Here is a 21,190-nt window from a genome sequence, read left to right on the forward strand (position 1 = left end):
TAATTAGCATCATCATCCTCCAAGTTACCTAAGTCAGAAATATGGGCATTATTTTTGCTTATCGCCATTCTTTCAGGCTTGATGTCCAATCGGTCCATGAATTTTATTCCTTCACAAGAGTTTGTTGAATCCTTCACGTTTCCCATTCCCACTACACTACCTCTGTTAGTCCTTCCATTGGTTTGTCCCCTTCTCCAGTACTCCATATTGAAGCCAATGTAATTTTCCTGAAGCGCAAATCAGAATAGATCATTCCTAGTTTAAAACGCTTCAATGGCTTCCCATTGTCCTAAGGGTAAAGTTTAAAATTCTTAGGATGGTTTACCAAGCCCAACTTATCCTGGACCCTATTTGCCTCTCCAGCCTCACTCTGTGCAACTCTGTGTGCTCCAGCTGTCCTCCATCCTTAACTGTAGAAACACTGGGAATGCACCAGGGCACCATTTGTGTTTGGGCTCTCAAACAAACTCTGCCCTTCACCTAGAATGTTCTTCCCTCCCATCTTCCCACAACCCCAATATCACCTGCTGTTTCCAGTGTACTCATAATTACCCACTAGATCTTCAGCTTACTTAGAATTTCCATAATAAAAACTCTCTGGCTGCCTATCCCTTAGTCTCTGGTGAGGGGTCAGTTATTACAGTAGGTGTCCCCTCTCTTGTCATTACATGTTTACTTGTAAATCTCACTTACTATGTTCCAAGTTCATTGTTGAGAGTGGGGATGGTATTTTATTTACTATTAGATCATATCCCCAAAATGTAGCATGATGTCTGCCACTCAATGATTATCTGTTGGAGGAAGTGATTAATAATAGACATTTTATATGCTCTTCTACAAAGCTTTGTTAAAAAGGAAGCAAAAACTATACTAATCTTAAGAGACAAAATTAAGCTTCTCTAATGCTAGTTGTAGCTAGTTCTTCAGTATTGTTCATACTGGGCTGTCTTTACTAAAAAACTTTTCCTTAGGCAAACTAAAAATGACAAGAGTTTAAAAGAGTTAATTAAGTCCATACTATCTGTCAGGCCCTGTATTAAATTCTTTACAAATATTATCTTATTTGATTTTAGTTACTCAATCCAAAACATAAGAATCATCGATTCACTCCCTTTTTTTTTTTAGTTTTATTGGGGTATAATTGACAAATAAAATCATAAGATATTTAAAGTGTATATCATGATGATTTGATAAATGTGTACAGTGTGAAAGGATTCTTCTAATCTAAAAACACATCCATCACCTTACGTATTTACCCATTTTGTTTTTGTGAGAGCATTTACGTTCTACTCTCTTAGCAAATTTCATCTCTACAATACAGTGCTATCAACTATGGTCACCATGCTATACGTTAGATCCTCAGACCTTATTCATCTTTTAGCTGAGTTTGTATACTTTTACCAACTTTCCCTATTTCCCTACCCCGCAAGCCCTGGCAACCACTTTTCCACCCTCTGTTTCTGTGAGTTCAATTTTTTTTTTTCTTTTTAGATTCTGCATATAAGAGATTGAACGCAGTTTTTATCTTTCTCTGCCTGGCTTATTTCACTTAGATAATGCCTTCCAGTTTCATCCATGTTGTCACAAATGGCAGGATTTCCTTCTTTTTTAAGGCTGAATAATACTCCATTATATACATATGCCACATTTCTTTATCCATTCATCTGCCAATGAACACTTAGATTGTCTCCATGCCTTGACTATTGTGAATAATGCTGCAGTGAACATGGGAGTTCATATCTCTTCAAGATAATGGCTTGCTTTGGATATAGACCCAGAAGTGAGATTGCTGGATCATATAATAATTCTATTTTTAATTTCTTGAGGAACCACCATACTATTTTCCATAGTGGTTGTACTAGTTTACATTCCCACCAATAGTGCACAAGGGTTTCCTTTTCTTCATATCCTTTTGAGCATTTGTTACGTCTTATCATTTTGATAATAGTCATCCTGATAGGTGTGATCCCATATCTCATTGTGGCTTTGATTTGCATTTCCCTGATGATTAGTGATACTGGGCTTCTCTGGAGAAAAGTCTATTCAGGTCGTTTGCCCATTTTTAATTGGGTTATTTATTTTTTTGCTATTAAGTTGTATAAGTTCCTTGTCTGTTCTGGATATTAACCCCTTATTGGATATGTGGTTTGCAAATATTTTCTTTCACTCCATAGGTTGCCTTTTCATTTTGTTGATGGTTTCCTTTGATGAGCAGAAGCATTTTAGTTTGACGAAGTCCCACTTGTTTGTTTTTTCTGCCTTTGCTTTTGGTGTCAAATCCAAAAGATCATTGCCAAGACCAATGTTTAGGAGGTTACTCTATACATGGGACACATGTATGGAAGCCCCATTGGTGATCAGAACCAGGCAATCTGGAGGCCTGTCTCTTGGGAAGTAGCTGCAAAAAGCTGGGGTGCAGACTTATGTACAAGTTCCTTCCAGGGAGCTACTGGTGACTTGGAGCAGGCTACAGGTAGATGGCAGGGGAGGCATCCCCTGACTTCCCTGGGCTCCGGGGAGGATCGCAGCCAGCCCCTAGAAGTGTGCTAAATTAGAAGCCAGACCTTCAGTCAGCCACTTGCAAAGTATTCAGATGGGCCCCTTTCAGGAATGCCCAGGAGGTGGGTGATTTGGTCTGCTCCCTCTGCATCGGACCCTGGGAGAATAGCTGTGGTGAGGGCTTACATGCCTATTAACAACAGCTCCTTTGTTTGCTATAGTCTTGTGGGTCTCGTGGATGGAAACTTCATTACCTTTCAGAGCTATCTGTTTTGGGAACCCATGCCTTCTGATGGAAGTCTTAAAAATTAAGGGTATTAAGTGTGAGGTCCAAACCCTTCACTCCTCAGAGAGAAGCTGGCAGTTAGGAGTTCCCTCTGCATTGAATGGTACTGTGCCCAGGGTGGGGTTTATGGCGAGAGTGTGTCTCAGCCTTTCCTTCCTATTTCATGGGTATTGTCTCATTCACCCAATGTATAGGAGTTGCTCAGCTAGTTTCTGGATTTCTCTCAGAGGGAATTGCTCTGTGTGTAGCTGTACATTCAGTATGTCCATGGGGAGGAGCGGAGTTTGGGAGCCTCCTATGTCCCTATGTTGGTCAACCTCTTGTCTACTCCTTCACTTCGTTTCATTTCCTCTCTTTTGGCCCTGGTCTAAGCTACCATTGTTTCTTTCCTTCTTGCCTTTTTTTAAGGTCGTATTAACATATATTTTTTATACAGTAAAATTCTCATGTTCAGTTTTACACTTTGATAAGTTCTGGCAAATGTAACCAGTTATGTAACCACCATGACAATTGAGACACAGGACATTTCCATCACCCCAAAAAAGGTCTTTCATGGCCTTTTGTAGTCAGTCTCTTCACCTCTGCCAACAGGTGGCAATATCTGGTCTGTTCTCCCTCCCTATAGTTTTGCCTTTTCCAGATTCTCACATAAATAAAATCTTAAAGTATATAGCCTTTTGTGACTGGCTTCTCACTGAACATAATGATCGTGAGATTCATCAGCACTGGTGCGCATGGTGGTAGCTTGTTCTTGTTAGTGATGAATATTGCGTTTTATAGATATACCAGAATTTTATCTCTTTACCAATTAATGGACATCTGGGTTATTTCCAGTTTTTGGCTATTTTGAAAAAAATGTGCTGTAAACATTCTCATACAGGTCTTTGTATGGACAGATGTCTTTTTCTCTTTTGCGTGAACATCTAGAAGTGGAATTGCTGGGTCATATGGTAGGTGTATATTGAACTCTACAAGAAACTGCTAGCCTGTTTTGCAACGTTTCTGTACCATTTTGCATTCCCATCAGCAATGTATGAGTCTTTTAGTTGCTCTGCATCCTTGCCAACACTGGCATTTTCAGTTTTTTAAATGTTAGCTAATATAGTATATGTGTAGTAGTATCTCATTGTGCTTCTAATTAGCAACTAATGATGTTGGGAAATTTTATGTGTGTTTGTTTTGCCACCTGCCTTTCTTCTTTTGTGAAGTATTTTGTAGGAGCCGATAAGGTCTTAATATCTATATTTATTTATATTATCCAAAGCCGGCAATTATGTGCCGCTATGGTAGGCGTAGGCCAGGACTGCCACGTTCACTTTCTCCTAGACATTGTATGGAACTAATTTTGAATGTCACAGACCAATCACCATTACCTAGATGCAATGTGGCTGTGTGTGGGCATGACAATTCATTGTTCTCTGACAAACGACACTGAAGCAAGATGGTGCTGGCGGCATAGTAACAAATTAGATCCAGGTAATGTGGCCTAGTCCCTTCTCTTGAATACTTAAGGTAAGTGATATTGGAAATGCTTTCACAACCAGCCTTCCCTATAGAAGTCCCGTAGTCCCAGTGTTATTATATGATAAAGTTACTTTTTCCATTTTGTAGCATCCACCTTTGTCAAAACTATAAGATTCTAAGCAAGAAAAAAGGAATAATGATTCATTTTACATATATTTGCTGTTTTATTTTTTAAGATGCCAATGTAAATTTCACAGTGGTGTATACAGAATGCAGTCTGATTTTTAGAGTTTTCATAAAACTGGAAGTGAATTTCCCTTCTGGCTAGAAGTCTGTCAGAGTTCCTGGTTCCTCCTCCCACAGACTTCTCTATTTATTCTGCTTTACTCCACATGGATTCTACAGATTTGATTTAAATTGTGCCGACTTGCACAGACATATCTACCCTAGAGAAGTTTGACTCTTTTAACATTCTATTCACCACTAATGTTCCCTTTTCATTTGGGTGTTTAATTTGGATGAATTCCAAATTACTATTTATTCTGATAGAAACACTACTAATTACACAAAGCATCTTAATAAAGAATAGAAACACGATTCAGAGCAACCTCCTTGTGGTATTCTAATACCTAGTAGCTTTAAAACAGCATTAAGGCACTTTTCTTCCATAAATATTATCCCCTGCTATTAAAACTCTTGCTGCTTGATGTTTTCCTAAGGTTAAGCAAACTTTAGATTCAAGGGTTTGTAGAGAGTTCTTGTTTCTTCAGATAGATCTTAAATTTGACCCAGTAGGCAAGCTTAAGCAAACATATTGACTTGCTGCTGTGGTTTTAAAATAGGTCACTAGAGTTGTGCTAAAACAGAATGTGAAAATAAAGAAATAAACTTAATTTGCTTGATCCTGACACTCAACGTTTGTTACAGGATACTAATCTTTTGTTTCGCTGTTTATACTACTGTAGTAGATTGCATTAATTGCCGCCATTCTTCTTCCCCTCTTCCTATCCACGTCCTTTCCTATGTGGTTTTGCAGTTTTCCTATCAAGAGGTGAAGTATTTTCCTTGCCTCTTGATTCTGAGTCCAGGCACGTGCCTGGCTTCAGCTAGTGGGATATCAGTGAATGTGATGGAAGCAGAGACTTGAAGAAGCACTTATGAGATGGGGTTTATTCTTTTGTGCTTCAGCATTGCTGTAAATCGCGGTCCCAGACTGGCCTGTTGATCCCAGTATGAGCGCAAGAGACACATGAAGCGGAGCCAAGTTGATCCAGCCAAGACCAGCCTGGATTAGTTTACTCCCAGATTACATTCAGACACGTGAGTGAACCCAGTATGGATAAACTGAACCTCACAGACACGTAACAGATGTCTACTGTTGTATAATCATTATTTTCCTAAACATCTGATGCAATCACCAACCAGATTAAAAACCTTTTGAGGACAGGGCCTTGTTTTATTTATTTTACCTAGAACTCAGTAGGCAATGTGTATTGCCTCAGTATTTAATGGTATTGGATGGCTTCATGAATAAAGATCAATTGAAAATAATTTTTTTCCATTTTTTTTTTCTATTCTGGCTAATCATGCTAATAGCTACAACTGAATGCCTCAGAATCTAATGGCAGAGCCCCATTCAGTGAACTAATCTCTAACTAAGCATCACATTTTTTCCCCCAAGATCTTCAGGGGGTGATTTCCATGAGCCTCTCCCAATCCCCTGACATGGTTAGTGTTTAATAATTCTTAATAAGAACATGTACTGATAAGGATACGTAGTCATCAGTGATCTGCAGACCATACATGAGCACTGAATGGATGAGGTCTTTACACCCGGGTTCAACACAGGCAGTAGCATTTTTTCTCAATTCAGTTCTAGAGCAAATTGAAGTGTGAGCCATTTTTAATCTCATAGCCTCCTGTTTCTTTCCAAAAATAAATATCCTCTTCCCTATTAAACCCTGTTCTTAGCAATGGATCTAATTGGCAGCTAAATGAGGAATTGCGGGTAATATTGCCTCTCATGAAGAGATTTGCATATTAACATTCATTCATTGTTTTCACTCATTCAATAATGCCGAGTGGCCACTTACTGCCCAGCACCACAAGGAGTATTTCGGATGTAATGGTGACCAAGGCGAATATGATTTCTTCCTTCATGGAGAGCATGATTTGGAAGTAGGGGCAAGTGGGAAAAGACAGACACAGACACTGAACAAAATCAGTACATGTTTAAAGAGGAGAGGGAAGGGAGGCAGTGGAGTGTATGGCAGGGGCTGTGAACCTAGTCTACAGAGGCAGGGAATTGCCCTGGGGAAATGATGTTTACACTTGAAGAAGAAGTTGGAGTTAGTCCAAAAAGTACAGGAAAATCATTTCTGGAGGGGGAATGGTTTATATAAAGCTCCTAAAGAGAGACAGATTCTAGTTTGTTCAGGAACCGAAGGTAGTCAAGAATGGCTGGAGTCAAAAGACAGAGGGCATCATCCTTGATGATGATACTTTGAATAGCGTTCAAAGTTTTGTTTGTCAGAATAGCTCTAAGAGAGGTGTTTGGATTACCTGGGATGCTTGTTAAAGAAGCAGATTCCTGAGCTTCCCCCATTATTACATGGTCAGAATCTCTAATCAGAGCCTATGATCTGCGTTTTAACAAGTTCATTTGGCAATTCTTATGTCCCCTAAATTTTGAGAATCACTGGACTAAGTGAATAAAGCTTCCAAGGTAGAAGACTGACAGGTATCAATAGCAGGTGAGGAAAATATTCGGGTGCAATGTGGAGTATTCCTGGAGCTCTTAAAGTAATACCACACAGGCCAGGGTCTACTACTTTTTGGCCAGCAGAGTTGCTGGTGCTCCTTGTATGAATAGGGGCATTGGGCCATGGTGAGCAATAGGACTGAAATGTTGTGTTTTGAAAACTTATACTCAATGAGGAAATATCAAATAATTTTTAAATAAATTTGGTTCTAATTTATCCCCAACAATAACTCTTGAGAAGCACCTGGGATATAACAAATACCGTGGGTGTCCTCCTATTAGACCCCTCCCTCGATCAACTTGCTGGACTTGCTCACTCTCTCCAGTCCTTCTGCCCCACGGCACCCAGATGTTTGTGAAAATATGCTTTTCTCAAGGATAAGCACACCTCCGCTGCCACTTTATGAGTTTTATTCTTAACACGAGTCAGTTGTGTTTATTCTCAAACTTTTCTATGCCACATGTTTCTCATTTTGAAATTATAAAATTTAATTATGAAATAAACAAAAGATGTAATTGTAAAAAGAGTTTTTATTTCAGTGAACGCTAAATTTAATGCTTTGGAAAGTTCTGAAAATGTCTTTAACACTGCTTTCAGATTAAGTGCAGGTAAGAAACAGAAAAGATTGGGAAAACATCAGAAAAATCTAGATAGATTCTGCTTTGAATTGCTTCGTCTTTGTCTTTAAGTTCTCATTTCAGATATAAAAACAAAACAAACAAAATGGAATTACTGGCACATGTTGAGGATGCATGTGGATTTGTTTGTGCAAAAGATCGACTCAGATCTCCAGCCAGTGGCCCCACACCAAAGAAATGATCTTGGCCCTACATTTGAAGTTTGGCAAATGAATGAGTATATTTCTTAAGTTAATATGTTAAGATCTATGTGTATTTGTTTTTTAAGATGTCCAGCTTTAACCTACTTTTTTGGTTAAACAAGTAATTGTGGGTTCCAATCTCATCAGATAAGAAGTTTTTTATTTGACAAAGAATATGGGGATTAGTGCTCTAACAACTTGGAAGGAGGTTTACTGCCCAAGTGTAGGGTGGATGTGTGGCTAACTCCAGCCATGTGGGAACAGAACTGAGCTAATATGTGGTAGTGAAAATCCCTATGCTCTGAAAACCACTATACATATATTATATATTATGGTAATTTGGGATGACAATAGAAAGAGTGTTATACAATGGGAATCTTTTTATTTTTGTGGAAGATGTGTCATTTGCTCCTTTGGTTTATTTCTGCTGCAGCGCAAAGCCAGAAGCACATCTATTTCTGTCTGGAGACCCCCGGGACTATGGGTGCTTTTGAGAAGGGATTTCTTGCTCTGTTTTTTACTCTGATCATACTGGCAGGTATAGCAAGAACAGGGAACTTCCCCAAAATTCTGCTTTTGCACTTGTCATCTTAGAGACCCTAATTCAGACAAGAAGAGTTACCTTTCTGACTAAGCCAGGGCCCCTCTCACAAACCTGCTATAGCCTAAGAAAGGAATATCAGCTAGAGGTGCTTGGAGTTCAAGAATGCTAGCAAGAATAATATATCCAGATTCAGTTTTTTAGCAAATGCAACCAAAGAGCCTTGATGAACCTATTGTGTAAAGAGCAAAAGTAGCCTTCACTTCCAAGGGGTGAGGGAAAGGGGCTCATAAAATCTGGATTTTGTCTTGTAGGATTCAGTTACTTCTGGTGGTGTACGACTGCTAACTCCTCTTCTTCTCATTTATTTGGAAAGAATTTAAACAATACAAATTACCTCAAGAATCCCTAGAAATGGAGCATATGACTAAGTAGTCAAGAGTTGCACCTATTATCATGTTTTTTGTGGCTGTTCTGGCAGTTATCTTTGTGTATCCCTGTGATCATTTGTATGATCTACTCCTAGATTCTCTCATTATCAGGGTCTCTATTCTTAACCACTACTGTTTAAGCGATACGTTTATTGGCAGTTCTAGATAACAGATGGACATGTGCTAAGATGATGTGTGTGCACATCTGATTCTTCTAAATATCTCACAGTAAGTGAATAAATGGATGTTCAGAGAATACTGCAATGCTATATTTAAGGTTCCTGTGCACATTTTGCTTAGCATTACAAATTGACTGTCTAACGGAATTAGGTAGAGAAAATCTATAGCAGATCCATGATGCTTTGTGAATAATTGACTAGCCACACAGGTGCATAAGATTTCACACGAGATTTTCTTCTTTTTGTGGGAAATATATATTGTTGAAAGATTGTGGAGGAAAAATTCCAGGGATTCCTTGTCATCTTTACAATAACATTTCATGCATCGTTTATCATGTGGCCAAAGTTTTCTAAATTCCTTGCCATTGTTGTGATATCATCTATCCCACTGTGGCCCTGAGATAACAGAATTCTATAATGCATTCAGATAGTAATTGTTATACTTTAAACAAAAGTGGCTCTATTTTCTTCTCTTCTGAGGATGGATGCTGCCACAGCATGGTACTCTGGTCATCCTCCCTTAAAGCACTCTGCACTTCCACTTTGTAGCATTTGTCACAATTGTAATGATATGATAACTCATAATGACTCATTTCATGTTTGTCGCCCCCGCTAAATTATCGGCTGCAAGCAGTCAAGGTCCATGGCAGAAGTTTAACTCATCTTATGTCCCCAGCACCGAGTAGGTGATCAATATGTGTTTTTTGAATTAGAGAATGGATGTACAGAGAGAGTAGGGAATCCCATGTTTTCCTCCATTCATTTTCCTCTTGGCTTTTCTAGGGCTGTTTTGCATAGTGGGGGCCCCATGAGAGGCAGAGGGGATCCAAGTAGTAAGGCCCTGTCCTCCCCTCTAAACTTCTGCTCAGTTCATACTCAATTCCTCCCCCCTTTGTGTCAGATATCCTACCATTGTGGACATACACAGATGGGGACATAATTTATTCTGAGACTAGCAAAGATTTTAGTGCACTGCCAAAAAATTGCTGCCTTCACACATTGCCAAGGTCACCCTCACATCACTATTCATGTAGTACACATCAGACCCTTTCAGAGAAAAAATGTATGGCGGAAAACTATACTGTTTCAAGTACATCCTTAACTTTCTGAAGTTGGCTTCAGAAAGGAAAATCAGCTACTTCACATAATTCTCTTTGGTGCCACTGTCAGAGACAGAACGTGGGATGGTTAGCATACAATTCTAGTAGAGTTTTATATTTCAATATTATTTTATTCTGATTATATTAACCTAATAACTCACCATATACAATAAAGCTATAAAATAAACCATTAGAAATATACACGTAACATGCTAAGTCTGGGAGCGGGTGCAGAGAAGCCGCAGATGCAGGGGCTTCAGCAAACAAGGTGAAAATAGATAAAAATGAGCAGTGACCACTATTTAAGGGAATGCATGTCAAAAATCATGTCGTAACAATAAGAATAATATTAAACATTAATAAAGACAATAATCAAATCTGATGAAGAAATGTGGATTCAAAAATACTTAAAGATTCAAAATTAAAGCAAGAAAACTAATAGGATGTAAATGTTAAAGGTTAACAAAGGAAATTTTGTGTTATGTTACGATTTGGTGATTCAAACAATATAACAATAATTTATTAGAGATGGTAGAGGAACAAGACAGTTGATATGGCCAATTATAAAATCAATCAACAAATATCTGGATCCTTACCTAGACTGCCCTACCTTGACTATTGTAATAACCTTTGAAATGACCCTCCCACATTCTAATCTCTCCCACTTGTTCATCAGGCTCCTTTCCTGCCTCTGCCGTTAAGTCATTTTCTCATTCATGTGTTCATATCTTGTAAGGCCCCCTTGAATGGCAACTGTTTTCCATCAAACCTTCTCTGATAATCAGCTATAAGTGATATCTCCCCCGCCTAAACTGCTGTAGAACTTTATCTGCCCCTCTCATATTTATGACTCTTAAAAGTTTCCACTTCATGTTTTAGTGACTAACGTATACTTTTACAACTTCCTTACTAGTCCCTAAAACTTTGAGGGTGAAATTTCTCTTTTACAGTACACATTACAGAGTATATTATAATATCCAGCAGACAGCACGTGTTCAATTGATAAATGTAGACAGTACATGGTTTTCAAGAAAAGATTTTGTACATAAGTTTTCCAGAGCATCCATCCTTCCCTTTCCTCCTCAAGTCCCCTTCTCTGCTTTTCTAAACTTGGCTCTCAGACCCACTTAGAACTGAGCTCTTCAGGAATCTTTCCACGAATCCCAAGTTCAAAGTGGTCTCTTCTCTGAAAAACCCATGTAGTCAACATCTGAAATGCTTGAGTCTCTGTGTCAAGCATTCTAACACTCATTGTGTGCTACCTCATGTGGTAGGATACCATTTTCATCTTTATCGCCCTTCCCCTCATTCAAGATGGTAAACTCCTCAAGAGCATGGATCACATTTTATACATTTTAGTACTTATTGTCAGTTAGTATCTGTATTTGTTAGTTACTGTAAGTCCCAGAACAGTGCTTCACATCTATTGCTTCTATTTTGTTCCTGGCATATCCTAAGCAACTAGAGCACCGCCTGGCACATAGTAGGTACTCAATAAATATTCGTTAAATGTAGTTGAAGAGATGATCAGTAGAAGTTGATTGATAAAATTCTGAGTGAAAGCTGATATCCTGGCTGTGAAAGCAACATGCACTCCTGGCACCTCTAAGCAGCAACAGGCAAGGTAGCTGGACTGTTGATACAGGCATGTTCTCCATGGGCCTCATTTCACTCTATCTTTGGCATACTTCCTTTAGCAGCAGCACGCTGGATCATAGTGGTCTCTACTTGGAAACACTCAAGCGTTAATGATGTAGATCAACTGTGCTGTTTTCCCCTCAGCCCAGTGACTCTTCTCTGGCTCTCCTGAGTAGGTATCCTCAATGTGTCTCCTCCTTCAGAGGTTTCTTTATTCATGCGATAATTTCCAAAATACATTTTAGTCACCTTGAATTAAGACGGATAACTTTATCTCCTTTCCCTTATCATTGATAAACATAATTCACCTAATTATACTGTGGTAGTTCGCCTAAACGTGGAGAAATTGGTTAAGCTAGAGTGCTTTGAGCTCATGTAGCCAAATGCAATGGTATTTAGTCCTGTGAAAGTTAGCTTAGGACACGGGTCTGTGCTTCTCTTTTTGCCATTGGAGCCCTTACCTTGCAGGGTCCTTCCTTCCTGCCTGCCTTCCTCTCCTCCTTCCGCTGCTTGCTGGAGATATGATGGGGAACAAGTCAAAAATGCTTCTTGTCCTAAGGGAAATTACACTTTTAGAGGAGATTTAGACATTAAACTACTGATTTTTACTATTTTAATTACAATTGTTATAAATGCAGCAAAGAAGTACAGAAAACTTATGGGAGCTTAAAGGAATCTATCCTGGTTTGGTGGGAAAAGTGCAATGGGGTTGGCAGTCTGGAAAGGATGATCGGGAAAATGGTGTTAAGGTTGAGTCCTGAAGAACTAGTAAGAGTAAGCAAAAAAAGAGAGGATAAGAGAGAGAAGGAAGTCTCCAGTGGGAAGGAAGCAAGCAGTCATTTCTCTTCTCCCTACTGTTACATAGCCATTAGTTAATGAGAAGAAAAATTCTTTTTATCAAATTATTAGATTGGCTTGAAGAGATATTTGACATATTAAATAAGAAACATTACATAAGATATATTAAATGTTTTTTAATAAAAAATTGTGTGTGTGTGTGTGTGTGTGTATATATATATATATATATATATAAAAGCCTGCATTTTCTTCCTTGAATTAAAAATAAAACACAGCGAGTTGAACCCTGGCCATTAAACTAAAAGAGGAAATCTCTCTTTCTTTACTCACACACTAATTTGGGGTGGGGATGGGCATAAGATTAAACCCTTTTTTTATCCTCAAAATTATTTCAAGGTTAAGTTAAATGGAAAGCCAGTCATTTGTTCTGTTAGTTTTTCAGATATTTATTAGCTTGTGTCCTTGAGAAAATGTACATTTTTAGTCATTTTCACATTAGTGATTTTTAATCAACTTTTAAATGGATGTTTTCTAGAAAAGCTTTTCACATTTCTGGTTTCTAGGTTGATTGAAGTTTCAGTAAATAAGTCATAGTATTCTAAATATAATCCTTAAAAGTCAGATTAAAGGGCATTAAAATGTAAAAATGGTAGGGAAAGAAGTCTTTTCTACAAGGTAACAAAATGGATGTAATTTAGTTGAAAAGAAACAAAATGATTGCAAATTGAGGATTACTACTCTATGGCAATCCTTCTATAGCTGACATTGAATGTGACTTTCTAAAGGCAGAGTTATTGGATTTTTATTCATCTTATGATTTGGCTCCTTTCTAGAGGAGTGAAAATTTTATGTAACTCTAATACAATATATTTTGGAAAATATATATATATATATAAAATTATTATTACTGCAGCTACTCTTAGTGAAAAATATCCTTTGGTCAAAGGGAATGAGAAATAATATCTATAACTGTTACATGTGCACTCTTTTTGCCCATAAACCTAAGCAAGTCTGATGGATTAAAATTTATCTAAGTCACAACTGTCAGATTAGTGGCATTTTTCTTGCAGTAAGATCACAAAGGATATTTTTCTCTCTCTCAATTCAGCAGTCGGGTTAAGGCTCCCTAACAGAAGGCTGCATTACTCTGTAGTCCTGCCACTTTTAGTAGCATTTATTTTTAACCTCATTCTCTGTAAGTCAGGCAGAGTACGTATGTGACTTTGTAGGTGCAGAGAGGGAAATGAGAAAGCTTAAGTCTTCCTTCACTCTGAAGACAGAATTATTAGACCTAACCCCATGATTTCCCTTTTGGGTATGTAGATAAGAATGATCAACCTTCAGGAAACATCGTCTAAATCACTTCTCTGTTTAAAAATGTTGCAGGATTTCTCAAGACCTATAGCAAAGGTTTTCAAACTTAAGGAGCATCAGAATCACCTGCAGGGCTTGTGGAATCATGATTGCTGGGTCTGCTCCAGAGTTTCTAATTCAGTAGTTCTGCGATGGGGAGCATACATTGAGAATCCTGGCCACAGGATAAAGACTAAAATTCTTACTCCCTAAAACGCCCATCGTAATCTGAAGGCAGTAGAGGTCACTGTGAGCTCTAGAATCAAAAGACTTGGGTTCAAAGTTCTGCCACTTACTCACCATATGACCATGGCCAAATTATTTCATCTGTAAAATTGGGATACTCATAATATCTCCCTCATAGGGTTGTTATACATATTATATGAGATAGTACATTGTAATATGCTGAGACTAATGCATCCCACTCTGGTAGGTACCAGATCTATATCAGCTGTTATTATTATTATTCCATCTCTCCAATCTCTTTTTTTAGTTGGATATCTTAGTTCCAACTATACCAGATTTATCATATTCCATCTCTCCAATCTCTTTTTTTAGTTGGATATCTTAGTTCCAACTATACCAGATTTATCATGAACTATAGTTACATCATAGTTTTTCCCTCCTTGAAATGTCTTCAAATGTCCAGTTTTCTCAATACAGCTTCCATCTTTTTCCTACCTCATTTTCATATTTATCTCACTAACTCCTACTCATTCTTGAGATCTCAGCTTTTATGTCACTTTTCCAGGGAAGCCCAGACAAACCACTTGTATGTACTTCACCGTTGAAACACTGTTGTCTACATATTTTTTCAGATCTGCCTCCTCTACATGGACTATAAGCTCATCTGTTCATTGGTGCAGTCCACATGCCCAGTAGTTAATTAATAAGTATCTGCTGAATATGTGAATGAATCACCACTCATGCTGTCCTTTGGAGCTCTAGGCTGGGCTCACAAAGAATACCTGGTGGTATTCTTCACTGGAAAAATGTGCCAAGGCTGGAGATTTTAGTTTTATTTTTTGTTGCTGTTGTTCCATACTGAGGAGAGAACTGAGTGAAAATTGATAGCTAGCACCTTTGGTGAATTTCTGAATATCAAAGACATGTCAGGTCATACTGTGTTAGCATAAGAATTTTAATTTCCTTCATATTTAGATATGATAGAAGGACTCTGGGAAGCCTATACCAAGATAGTGGTGTTTTTAGGAATTTGGTATGGCTATTTTGTATGACTAATACCGCACAGAAGTTAAAGCATAGAAACAGAAATACAATACTGCTTGTGTGACTTACTTGCTAATGACTTCGGCAAAGACCCTTACCTTTCTGAAACCAGATTCTTTCTCTGTGAAGTGGCATAATAGCAATTACCGAATAGAATTATTACAATTGAGATAAAGTATGTAACGCACTTAGCACTTATTTTTATGAACCAAAAGAGATAGATTTTTAGCTATTCATTGCTTTATAAAAAGGCAATTATGATTTCCTCGTCATGGAGATTCAGTAGAAAGCTAACAGTATATATAACCCTGCACTGATTTGATTTTGTGAAAGGAGAACTTTAGCATTTAATGAGAGGAGAAGTGGAAGTGATGACCAATCAGAGTGAAAACCAAGTCAGTGGTGTACCCTGTAGGAAATCTCCATAAAATTTCCACTCAGAATTATTTGGGGATTTCTAAGTATAAAGCACATAGGCTGACTTAAGAGTTTGATTAGTGCAGAACTGGGGCTGGGTTTATCTTTAGTGAACTAGTGTAACATTCTCTAATTTTGTTCCCACACTTACCTATGGTGCACAGTGCTGGGGTGTTGAACAAAGCAATCACCAATCTTACATCAGCTCTGCTATTATACTTTCATACAGGGTGAATTTCAGTGATGCTGGAACACTTGAAAGCCTCTTCTGGGCTTCTCAGATCCACTTCTCTCCAGGTTATGCTAGCAGCCTTCCACATACCACCATCATTAAACTTTCTGTATCAAATGGCAATTGCCCATTCAATTATCTGTTTCCCTCAAAGACTGTCAGCAGCTTGAGGACGCACCTAGGTTGTTCATATGGGTATCCCCAAGTACTGGCATGGCACTGGGCCCAGAGTAGAGAATACAATGTTGAACAGATCTGCAGGTGAACTGAATTGAAGCTCCAAGTTTCCTAAATTAGTGCAAGTTACAAGAGACCTATCCAAGTTATCTCTGAGAGAGTCAGAACTTGACAATGAATCATTTTGACCATTTTGACCACAGAATAGGAAATCATGAGACCACCACTCAAGAAAGGTTCAAATACAAGTATGCAGATTTTGGAGTGAGTTATGGGTGTCTCCAGGGAGCAGTGATTTGTCATCTGCTTCCCCCACTCCCTGCCATTTTAGTTGATAGAACCAAATTGAAGACACTAAAAAACCTTTAAGAGTCAGAATATATGGATTAACTTTCACTGCCAAACTCTGGAGACAGAGAGTCTTCATAATGTACACATAGTCTAAATTAGTAGAAGTTCTTGATGCTATCCAATGATTTAAGAGGACAACAATACCGATTAGATAGGATCCTAAATACTCACATCTCTAAAATGCCCCTGAGGTAGAAGTCACTTTAAATATATATATATATTAGTCACCTGATAGTCTCAGTAGAGAAGCCTTAAGAAATTCTTTAAATTCCAAGAATTAGGCTTCTCTTCTGAAGGGAACCTGAAATTGCATGACAGGGGGCCAACCACCGATATAATGTCTTTACATGCTTTACATTCTCTTCCCCAAAACCCAGCACAGAGTGGTATCTCTAATAGCAAAAGGCTGTAATCCAAAGGAAAGTCACAAGTTCAGCTTCTTGCTTTTCAAGCCATTTTGGGTTAGTAAGAGGAACCAAACCATAAAGGGATTTCAGTTTTCTCTGTAAGTTGCAGTCACTGTGAATTCCCTCCTCTATGTCACAAAAGGGGTTATTAGAGACAGCCCTTTTCTGCCTTTCAAGTTAAAATGACTTCTCTTTAAAATAAATTAATTAAAATTCTGTCACCATATGCCTCTTTAAGTTCCTTCCTCCTCCAAATACATTCTATACACAAACTCAAATGGATTAATATTTTATATCTAACTGAAAATAACTGCAAAAGAGTGCCATATCATGTCACGGTGGACGTACATCAACAACGTATTTCAGTTTGAACTGAACTTTCTAGGGAAGAAAGATCTCAAATTATATGCATAAATATTCAATAAGCCTATGAGTCTTTCAATCTCAAGTTAACGTTCAGAGAGGGGGATAGATACCCACAAAAATAAGAAAATGAAATTCTATGTTACTGTCAAAGCTACAGAATGCCTATTATTCTTTCTGCCTATGTATCTACACAACCTAGACATATAATTGAAAAAATAAAAAATACAATTCAACTATTTTACTCATATAATGTTGAGCAATTTCTAAGAAATTTCCCTCCATCAAAGACACAGAGTTTTCTAGTTACTTAAATATATGCAATATTATATAAATGTCCAGTATTAGAGAATTATTTCTGTCATTAGAAATAAGATAATTTATTTTCCAAAACTATTTCTGGAGAAAATGATCTGTTTATCCCCAGTGATAATAGAAAAATGACTCATCGCCTGTTTGGAGAGAAATGGACATTTTTCTAACTTGTAGCTTGAAATATATATTTGATATACAAATTTGGAATAGCATTTATTTAATGCCTAGAAATATCCTCCAAAAAGCGATAAGAAAGGAACAGATTTTAGATAAATAGAACAGAAATCATCAGAACCTTCCATTCCAGACACTGCAGCCTAAAGGATAGCTTTGGTTTACAAAGTAACATTGAACTGATTTCTCTTTGGACTCTTGGAAACAGAGAATAGTTAGATTTGGGCTTTATTGTCTCTGATCTTGAGCTGGACAGCAAAGCTGCTTGGTAAAGGCTCCAGAAAATACAGTAGCATCCTTTTGTGAAGGACCTAGAAAGGCCTCCAAGAGAATTTAAAAGAAAAACTACACTTTCCTAAGTCCAATATATATAACGTTGACATCAAAACTCAGGTTAAAAGCCATAGTTTTAATAAAGAAAGTTTGGATTTTTATCTATTTCGTAGAATAGCAATCCTACCCACATTTCTAGAATTTCTAGAATTTGCCTAATGAAATACAAAATGAATTCAGTCTAAAGAGAGAGTGGCCATGAAGATTATGTTATGTCAAGAGTAGACTGGTTACCCTTACAAAGCTTCATAAAAGGTTGATATTCAATCAACAAAAATCATGTCTTTGTTTACTCTTATTCTCATCAACATGAAATTTTTCCAAAGACTGAAATATTTGAAACTGCTTTGCAGACTTCATTAAAGATAAACTGTGGATCAAATTCTCTCCCTGAGAACACTTCTGCTTTACTTCAGTAGCAGTCCTCTCAAAGTAAACGATACTCATAATGAGTGATCCTCGTCTATGAAAATTAACTTATCCTTTCAGTATGTGGGATCGGTCCACTAAAAATTTTAGTCATGAGACAGTCTATGTTAGATGTCTGGTTGTCCTGTACTTATGAGCATAATGATAAAGAAGTTCAGAAAAGGATGTCAAATTTAAAGTACCCCAAGGTATTTAAACAAAGGAATGTGTACAGGATATCATCATAGCTTAGACAATAGTAGATATATTTGAGTCAATTGTAAAAAAATATACATATGTTTTAAAGCGTTTGAGTAGTATCTGTGCCAGAATTGAATAGCAGATGGCAAAAGGTCAAATCCGTGCATCTAATGAGCCACTCAGGTTCTTATTCACACACCAGTTATGAAACAGAAGAAACATTCCTCTTCAAAAGGGACTGCTATGGTTATCAGTTTATAGGAAGAGCATCATGGAAGAGCTCATAGGGATTTAGATAGGCCACTATCAACAGAATGAAAAATAAAAGCAAAATAGTTTGTCATTTTACTTAAGAATTATTGTCTGGTTGTTATCAATTTTCATAGATGCAATCATGTCAAACAAAGACCTTCCAGAATGGATTTACATTCCATGGTCAAGAATTGACAAAATGGAATATAAACCACAGACAGTTGGTTTGGTTTGGAGGATAGGGAGAAGGAGAGATGAGCAAAGAGGGGATACTATTGTTTAAAAAAAACCCAAAAACTTCTTCTGAAGTAAGTGTTTCCCTGTTAGATATTCTCATACCACTGACAGGGATTGTTATTATTATTATTATTATATTGTTTTGAAAAGGTATTTGGTCGAAAACCTTAATTCCTGAAAACTCTTTACCAAATCTATTGTTTAGGAAGTCATTTTGGCCTAATCATTGTTTGGGTATACTGGTGTTTTCCATCTAATTTCCTGGTGGATGGGGCTTCCATGAACCAGAGAATCCAGGACTGGGGAGCATGCCTTCTGTGCAAGAACAGAGAATTTCCATAGAGTGAAGAAAGTAGTGTCCAAAAGCCTTTACTGTACTGAAGAAAGACACTATACTACTCTATGTGTCAGAATAGGTAGAAAGATATCCAAGCTATATGCTTTTAATCATTTTAACTGGCAGAAGTCAAAATTCGAATAAAATAAGCCTTGAGAATACTGTTTATTCAACAGATTTAAGTGACCTTGAATGTTTTTAAACTCCAATTTATCATGAACAAACCCATACCGGGTTCATATGCAATGCATTAATCATCAAATGTATAAAATAAACTACATAATAAAATTGAATTAAATCTCAATTTACCAAAACATTCACATGCTAACAACTACCAACTTTGTTCAGTCACAGTATAAAGACAAAATGAATGCACTAGAATCACTATGCCAAACATTATAATTGAAGTGAAAATGCTATTTTTGTAGTTCTTTTTAAAGAAAATAACAAGTTGTTTACTTTAATGCAGTGACATTTTATTTTGTGATTAATTTTAAAATAATATTGTAAAAACTACAAACTCATTTTAATTTGACAAGCATTTGGTAATTAATTTTCAAACAATGCTATGGGAACCCAGAAAGCACTCTTCCTTTGACATGTTTTTTATAATTTATTTTAAAACAATGCTGCACAAATCTGCGAAGGCATAATTCATTTGGGAGTTCATTAATTATGCAAATGAGTTGCAATTAACAAATCTGTTCCAAGGATGGCATTTGCATAATAATGAACTTCATGTTTGTGACATTATTTAATAAGATACCTTTGTGCATTTTTAAATAAAACACTCCAGTGAGTGCTATATGATGAGATAGGGTTGAAAATGGACATTTAGTCAATGAGATTCAAAACTGTATCCAGAAAAATGCTGTTAAAATAAACAGAATTATATATAATTCAAATAATAAATATGGATATTCTTTTTAAAGCACAAAGGTTTTGATTAATCTCAGCTTCCCTAAATAGCATAAGACTTTAATTTACGTTTATAAAGACCCATATACAAATTAGGCTAAAGCAAGATAAAAGAAGCAAAGTTACAAACTTCCATTTAATATTTCAAGTGAAGGTAGGTCATATACTACACACATGAATCTCAAAATGCACACCTTTCAATAGGAAGAAAAATATAACACTGAGTCAAAAGACCCCTCCTTTCTCAGGCATTATGGCAGGATGACCATGAAACTCAGTTGAGATTCATTTAGTCAATCAATCATTTATTGAACATCTACAATGAGCCAACCTGTAATCAAGTTAGGGCAAAAAAAAAGAATAAGATGTATGTCTACCTTCAATGGCATGAAGTCTAATGAGGAACACAGACATAAACACTAAAACTCAGCGAAAGTTATCTTGGAGAGGGAGAAATGCAAAGTGTTCAGAAGTACAGAGGATAAGAATAACCACCTCAGTTTGGTGGAATTCAGGAAGGTGTCAAAGATAAAAAGGGGCTGAAATGTTTTGAAGGATGAGAAGTTCATCAGTGGGTAAGAAGATCAGAGTAGCTGAGAAAAAGGAAACCATATATACAGTCACGAAATAGTGAATGATGGAGACGTGTTTGAGAAAACAGTAAGAAGACCATTGTGACTTGAAACAGAGGATATGGCTTCGGGGATAAATGCTTTTGGAGCAAAAATGTCAGGAGTCTTGGAGATCCAGTCTGAAATTTTAGAAAGATAATGAGAACAGTGTTATGGTAGATGGGTTTGGAAAGAACAAAACAATGGGTAATTTCCTCTGCAGATGGTCAGTAGCAGAGTGTCTTGAATGATTGGTGATGTATGCCTTGGGTATAGGGTGAGATTAAATGAGTTTATAAGCCAAGTATTAGCCATTCCAAATTGATGTGACTCTGTGATGACCATAAGATCTTATG

The 21,190-nt window shown here is 37.1% G+C and overlaps 1 long non-coding RNA gene across 14 annotated transcripts in view; it reads left to right on the forward strand.

The window, feature by feature from the left end:
• LOC106826603 (uncharacterized) overlaps nucleotides 1–21,190 on the forward strand; it is a 278,032-nt gene that overhangs the window by 202,420 nt on the left and 54,422 nt on the right. For 12 of the 14 annotated variants that reach the window (XR_011502890.1, XR_011502886.1, XR_011502892.1 and 9 more), the window contains one exon: nucleotides 5,438–5,569. The exons of the other annotated variants lie outside the window; for them this stretch is intronic. This is a non-coding gene — a long non-coding RNA (uncharacterized lncRNA). The remainder of the gene's footprint in view (nucleotides 1–5,437; nucleotides 5,570–21,190) is intronic. 14 annotated transcript variants of the gene reach the window in all.

Source organism: Equus asinus, chromosome 4 (genome assembly GCF_041296235.1).
Source record: "Equus asinus isolate D_3611 breed Donkey chromosome 4, EquAss-T2T_v2, whole genome shotgun sequence".
Taxonomy (NCBI): Eukaryota; Metazoa; Chordata; class Mammalia; order Perissodactyla; family Equidae; genus Equus; species Equus asinus.